This window comes from Coccinella septempunctata, chromosome 6, assembly GCF_907165205.1.
Source record: "Coccinella septempunctata chromosome 6, icCocSept1.1, whole genome shotgun sequence".
Lineage (NCBI taxonomy): Eukaryota > Metazoa > Arthropoda > Insecta > Coleoptera > Coccinellidae > Coccinella > Coccinella septempunctata.
Window position 1 is genome coordinate 5,187,763 of NC_058194.1, and position 8,096 is coordinate 5,195,858.

Consider the following 8,096-nt stretch of genomic DNA (forward strand, 5'->3'; position numbering starts at 1 on the left):
CTGAGAAGAACATAGTATAATTCATATACATTGAGTTGGTCTTGAAGAGTGCAAAAATGTATCATTGAATTCAACATTTACAGAGACGAACTGCTTTCAAGTAAGCACGATTAGAACGTTCATCAAAAAAACAGAAGAGCAAGTGATAAATTGAGAGAAGTCAAGAGAGTAGGTACTGAGTTAAATCAGTAATCGTTGATTTTTGAGATGTGCTGAAGGCTGAGAAAACTAACATGTATGTTGAGTCCGATGAATGAATATGGAAAAGAATCAATGAGAATACATATTATAAGGAGTAGATCATACCAAATGAGAGTACACGTGTACTCGAGCAGACTTTTCAGGATGGAGCCTACGTCGACAGTGTATCGAGCATTATCAATGATCGTTTAACCAAAGTTGAGGTGTTTACATCCTGTTCTGAGGAAAACTGCTACATCCAGAGTCCACCCTGGAGAATATGAGGATTCTTTCATATGTAATTAGTCATATGTACAAAGAGGTGATCATAAGAGTTGTCTTAAAAAATGATTAAACTAGTTCTAATAAAAAGGAATATCATGAGCAGACGATAAATCAGTAATCATCATTATTGAGAAGGACTTGAGAAGTTTCAATCCTGGTACTACATACCCATTTTCATGGGAGAAGATCTAGAGAAGTCTGAAAATCTATAATATATAAATTATGAAATATAATAAAATATATATTTCTGAGGAGGCAATTGTTCGATTTGTCTTGAGTGGACATTTCAGTTGAGTGGTGCTAGCAGGCATTATGAATCTATTTCAAGATTCTGAAATATCTTGCACGTGGACTCATTTCATCAGAATGAAATTATCATGAAAATGGTGGAATTAATAATTTTGAGTAGTCTGAGTGTACTTTACCTTATGAAAAGAACAATTTAGCACCAGGATTGTGCGAGAAGACTTGAAAAATGAGATTAACTAAAAGAGGTGAACTTAAACGAGGTGATACAAATCAAAATTATAACACCGAGAAGTGAATTCTGCGGTGCTAACAAAGAGAATCCTCAAAAAAAATGTGTAAATGTGTGGTTTTTCACTTCTCAAAAACACTAAAAGTGGGGCCGCTGCGTCGTTCATTCAGCGCACCGCAGAATCGGGGTACCATACGTGGCCACCGGAGCTGAACAGGATCGTAGACTAGAGAGAGGTCGGAGGAGGGCTTCGCTCAATTTTGAACAGTATCATTTCAATTTTTTCGATGTTGAATGTGATATTCCTTCTTTGTTACTCATTTTTTTATATTGAATGCGATAAATTTCTTTTTTTGTTTATTTTCCTATTCTCGTGTGCGCAAAGCACTCTGGAAATGTTTCGTTGTGTCCATGAAGAGGCTATCAAAAAAACTTCGGAGAAGTTCTTCTTGTGACATCCCAGGGACATCCTTATAATAGCCGCCTGCGGCGGACATTGGCTGTTCTACAAAAGTTCTATTCATGTATGAACAGAACATCGCAGTGGATGTTTAATGTCTCGAAATCTCCTAATTTTAACATCTCTGAGATGTTTTTGTGCTCGCTGGCAGCTTCTGGTCTTCACAACGCTTCTTCAACCGACAAAGAATCACCTAAATTCCCCGTACACATATATGTAACATAGTCTTTGAAATTTCTTGGTTTTGGGGTTCTCTCTGACTTCCTTCTTTGGATACTTTCCACATCAACAGCTTGATGATATTCTTTATCATAGTCGAATTATTCTCTGTCTGGGATTGGCTGTCTCCCACTGTATCTGGTATTTCATTATATCCATAAACAATTATTTCAGCTTCATCTGGTCTTTGTTCCATAACTATTACATCTCGTCGTATGACTACATTGCTAATCTCTGGATTATATAACCTATATCCCTTGCATGTTTCCCTATACTCCACTAAAATCATCTTTGAGGATTTTTTATCCCATTTTAATCGATGCATCTTTGGTATATGTACCATAACCTCGCTTCCAAAAATTCTGAGATGACTAATATTGGGTTTCCTCCCATACCAGAATTCAAGAGGCGTTTGGTCAACCAGTTCAGACATTGTACTTTTATTTCTCAGATATATTGCAGTATTAACAGCTTCAGCCCAAAATCATTTTTCCAGATTTGCATCATACAATATGCATCCATAAGTGTCCGGTTCAATCTTTCAGCAGATCCATTCTGTTCTGTTGTGTGATGGACCTCTGATGCAATATACCTGAGCTTTTTTAGTACTTCTGAAACTGGCTCCCACAAAACTCTCCGTTTTTATCTGTCCTGAGGTTTTGATTTTCTTCTCAGATTGGTTCTCTACAATAGATTTAAATTTTTTATTATAAAATATTCAAAACATTGGTCTTTACTGGCCAAGAAATGAACAAATGCCATTTCAGTAAAATCATCCTAGAACAGCAAAAAATATTTAGCACCTCCTATGGATTGTGCTTCCATTGGACCACGAATGTCAGCATGTATTATCTCCAATTGTTTTGAAGCACGAGAACCGTTATGAGGAAAGGGTAATCTGCATTGCTTACCTTCATTGCAAGTTACGCAATTGTTTCTGCTAATGCTAACTTCTCCTTTGCAAGTCATCCCGTCGAGAGCTCCATTCAGCATTTTCTTTATCTACTTTTCATTTAGATGACCCCGTCTACGATACCAAATCTCATCTGACGCTGAATTATTCGCTAGAAAAAACTGTTGCGGGTGTTGCGTCTCTACCTTGTACATATTGTCAATTTGTTTGGCAATACCAATTATTTCTCCCTTATTGCTTTGGATACGACAACAATTTTCTTCAAATATGACAGAATTTCTGTTTTTTTAGCATTTGGCTTACAGACAGTAGATTGTTGGCAAGTGTAGGAGCATAAAGAATATCTTTAACTAGCACTTCATGCTTTTTGTTTTGAACTTCTGTGACTAATTTCAAGTTTCCAAATTTTTCAACTTTAATTGTCGATTTATTAGCTACAGTTATTTCCTTCACACAAGGTTCTTTCAAATCTACTAACCAGTCTTTATTTGTTGTCAAATGAACGCTAGTTCCGGAAACAATAAACCAATCCGTCTTGTTGAATTCCTTACCAGATAGAAATACAGCACTAAAAGCATTCTCATAGTTCGTGGAACTATTATTTGTTTTCAAACTGGGGCATTTATTCTTGAAATGGCATAATTGTTTACTAATTGTTTATAGCTACGTATGGTTGCGTTCACAAACTTACTCCGAGAGTAGAGTATGAGTATGGCCATGCTCAGAGAGCATACTCTGAGGAACTAAAAGTACATTTGTGAACGCTTCGAGTAAGTTTGTGAACGCAACCTATGTCACTCTTCTTCGCGTTGACTTTTGACATTTGCTGACTGACAGAATTTTGACATTTGGTGTTACCAACCTTTTCAAACTTCTTTCCCCTGTGCGATGATGGTTTACCAGTGAAGAACGCATTTCCTGTTCCTTCGCAGATCGCGTCATCCGCTATATCCAGGAGCTTCATTTTTATGGAATCACTTGTGATAAGCATACCACTATGTTCGATGGCGAGAATCATAGGAGAAAATCTTTCCAGCAGTCCCGCCAATAAAAGAGATCCCATCCACTCCTCGTCAATGTTGAAACCAGTACTTCTCAGCGTCTGAGATGTTTCAACCACGTGGTTCACATAACACGTCATACTGTCCATATCTTCTAATCTTGCCGATATTAATGACCTCGGGAGACTTATTCTTCTCGAAAAAAAAAAAATGCATCGTCATACATATCTTTCAAAGAAGTCCAGAGTTCTTTTGCATTTTTTGTATCCTTGATGTGGACGAACAAACTCGGATCAATCGTAAGGATTAACTTTGCCTGGCTTGTGCTACCTTGGTGGCGTCGGTTTCCGTTACATCGATTGTTCCTTTCATTCCATCCAGCAACAGAAAATTCTCGGCTGCAAACGCTCATTCTGAGTAATTTTCTCTTCCTTTTAATTTACAAACAGTCCGCAACAGGTGACTTCGTTGAATACGTTTACGGGTGCCTAGATGCTGGAGTTCCGGTCGCTGGGCTATTGTTTGATGAATCTCGAGCTTTCGACTGTCTCGACTTCAGTTTCATCCTCAGTAAACTGTATAATATTGGCTTTCGAGATGTTTTCTTAAATTGGGTGTCGGACTATCTGAGAGATCGATTGCTGTTTGTTCAAGTGGGCCATCATAAATCCAGACGGTATCCAATAGAAATGGGTGTGCCACAGGGATCTGTGCTGGGTCCGCTGCTGTTCATCCTGTTCGTTAATGATCTGCCGGAGTACTTAAAAAACTTACTCTAATCTTTTGTTGGCTGTTCGGATCACTTCATTCGCAGACGATACGTCATTTCTTGTGTCAGCACAAAATATCTCGGAACTTAGGAGAATTTGCGAAATCCTTGTTGGTTCTTTCCTGGAGTGGTGCCACCAAAATTCAATAATATTGAATGTCAACAAGACCGATTTGATCTTTTTTCAAAATAGGAGCTCGGTGTGTGAATTTGAACTAACTCTTCCTACTGGTAACATCAAAGCATCAGATCACGTGAGGTTTTTGGGCATTTTAATCGATAAACAATTGAATTGGCAGAAACAAGCAAATTCTGTCTGTGAGAAACTAAGCAGCGCATAATTTAGTTTTATGGGGAAGTTCATCATTAGCGGAAGATGTTTTCATTGCGCAGAATAAACTGATACGCCTTATATTCGATTTGGACCCCCGGGAGTCCTGTAGACCCAAGTTCATACAATACAAAATATTGAGTTTTCCCTCTATCTTTATGTTGAATACTCTATTATTTGTTAAGAAGAACTTTGACAATCTGAAAAAATGCTGTGAGTTCCATAAACATGACACAAGACACAAGAACACTCTTGAATATCCAATTCACAGGACTTCAAAATTCCAAAAATCACCACTGTATAACGGCATTAAACTTTTTAATCACTTGCCTGACAGATTCAAGATCTTACCTTATAATGTTTTCAAAAAAGAAGTTAAGAAGTTTCTGTTGATCAACTGCTTTTATAGTCTTAGGGAATTTTTGGATTGTAAACGTAATCGATTTTCTAATTTCACATAAGTTCAATAGCTGTTCTAATTTTATATAAGTCTATATTGTTATTGTAAAACTGTATGACCTGTCCCATACAAAGGTTGTTTGTCTTAGGGGATGTAATAAACTTATTCTTATTCTTATTCTTATTCTTATGTAGTTCTTCATTATGTACTCTAAACTATTTCAATAAATACAAAAAAACTGGGACCTGGCCCATAACCTGTAGAGAATTGTGCTGGATTTGTGTAACCTGTGAAATAAAACAACAGAGTATACCGCATAAGACCGATTCTTTTATTCACCTTCATAGAGTATAGAGTACAAGAGTTACTAACAACTAACTATAGATGGCAGCAGCGCCTAATTTTGTCAATATAATTCAACACTATTGACATGTTTGTCCTTACAGGATTCTGTTCCAGAGATGTTACTTCCATCCTGGTGAAACTTCCCATGGAAACGGGCACTAACTGGAACTGGTGATCTGTTCATCCTATTTCCCTGGTGATACCATGTTCCCCCACCAAACGAAGTGCGAAAATTAGTTGCCTACTGCAGGGGGAAAAACCTTCAACTCCTCGTTGCTGAGGTGAGGTGAGTACCTATTCGACTTCATTTTAGAAGAAGCGCTATTTGTATTGAATCGGGGCTCTGTTCCGACCTTTGTCACGAAAAATCGGCCTGAGGTACTGAATATCAAGCTCTGCTCGCAATACCTGAGCACTAAAATCACTGACTGGAGGGTTTCCGACACGCCCTCCGGCTCAGACCACAGAAATATTCAACTCAATATTGAACTAGGCGGTAAACCCATTCAGGAATATCGCAATCCCAGACTGACCGATTGGGATGGTTATAAACTATCCCTTCAGCGGAATCTGGGATTCATTAACGTTAACGTTAACAATCATGAAGACCTAGAGAGGCTGGCCAACTCAATTGACCAAGCCATAGTCTCGGCATATCATAAAAACTGTCCACTAAGAAAGAAATCCGACAATAGGAAAGTATCTCGGTGGAACTCTAAACTAGAGACACTTCGTAAAGAGGTTCGAAAGAAATTTAACCGGGCAAAATCAGCAGGTGAGTGGGAAGTTGACTTGGTACTGCTTGGGTCCCATTAATCTTAAAGTAAAAGGGACATCCCCTAAGATTTCCAGTCAGAAATGTGGGTGGGCCTTGAAAATTTAAAATCATTGTTCTTTAAGGAAAACATTGATTTGCATTCAGATTCATCTACATTAAGATATTCGCATAAGTGTCGGCTCAGTCGAATAAAGACGAATAGACGATTCAGGATTATTATATGTTTAGTCGATTAGATGATAAGAGTTTCGTTTGGAGGTAAAGACGAAAATAGTCAGCAATCGGCCACAATATATTATTATATTGTGAAGAGTGATTTCAACGTGTATATTTGTGAATAAACTTGTAAATACAGTTCCAGTTTTATTAACAACACCATTAAGAAGAAGGGAAATATAGGTTTACTTTTGTCTGAAAGAGAATCATACCCTAGACCAGATAAAAAAGCCTACATATATGAGCTTTATTCGAATGGGGTATGAAAGCAAATGTGGGTTCACCATTATGTCATTCCTCACTACATTATATTCTTTTGATAAGTCATTGTATTCTTCCCATTGCCCATAATTTCTTCTTCAATAGGAATAGTGTCCGATTCCAGTAACTACACAGGGAGCTTCAAAATTAACTAGCCCTCGTAAAGTATAAGTTTTATTTTCAATGTTTGAAATCAATTCGATTACGTTAAGACGAACCGATTTCCCAACATCACAATCAATTAATAAAAAATAAGCGTATATTTTTCGAATTTGTAGGTGGCATCAAATTGATTGTTTTTTGGAGCATGCCAAATCCTCTTCTTTCAAGTTGATCAACAAACACTGTTTTCAAATTGGAACATTTTGTTTTCACGGTAACACTAAAATAACCGAAGAAAAACTGCTTTTTTGCAGAAGAACAATTTTTCAGCATATGAGAGACAACGTAAGTGTTTTCTTCCCAAAATACATAAAGCAAATTTTCCTTTACGTCCCATTGTTAGCTTCATCGGAAGCCCGTTATATAACACCACCAAATTTGTCTCCCAGCTTTTGGAAAACGTATTCATAAAAGACGAAAGATATGTCAAAAACTCGTTCGAATTCGTTAAGGCACTAGAAAATGTACAAGTCCCAGACGACTACCAACTTTGTTTCTTTCATTCCATTGGAATTAGCGATACAACTGATAAACAAGCATTAGGAAAGAATTCAACCACATACAAAAATGAAGAAAAAGGACTTCTTAGAGCTTTTAAAATTTTGTGTCGACAACCGCTATTTTGTTTTTAAAAATGAGTATTTTAATCAGATCTTTGGTTTAGGCATGGGCAACTGCCTGGCATCAATAGTAGCTGAAATCAATTTTACCCCATGACAAAATAAATGATACCGTGGGAGTATTCAATAATTTCCATCCAAGATTGCAATTCACCGTGGAAATAGAATCTAATGGGAGCTTGGCTTTCCTGGACGTGGAAGTAATTAGAGACAGGGTCTCTCTTATAACCCGATGGTATAACAAACCAACTTTCTTCGGAAGAGTACTTAACTTTTACTCTCACCATCCTTTCTCCCACAAAGTGAACATTATAAACATAATGAAAAGTAGAGCCCTTCAACTCTCTCACGAAAGTTTCCACAGCAACGTACTAAAAAAGATCAACAAATAACTGCCCAAAATCGATGATCAAGAGAATTTTCGAAGCAAACGCATCAACGGAAAATAAACCTAACACTGAAGAAATAAAACACTTTAAGATTACCTACATCAATGCTTTCTCCGAGAGAGTAAGTCAGGTTCTGAAAAAGAACAAAGATAACATATCCATCGCAATGAGACCGGAAAATACAAATAAGGCGTTTTTTTCCAAACTTAAATCGTCCACCTGCAAGGATCAATTGTCTAATATAATTTACAAGATATCTTGTCTAGAATGTAATGGCATTTACATCGGC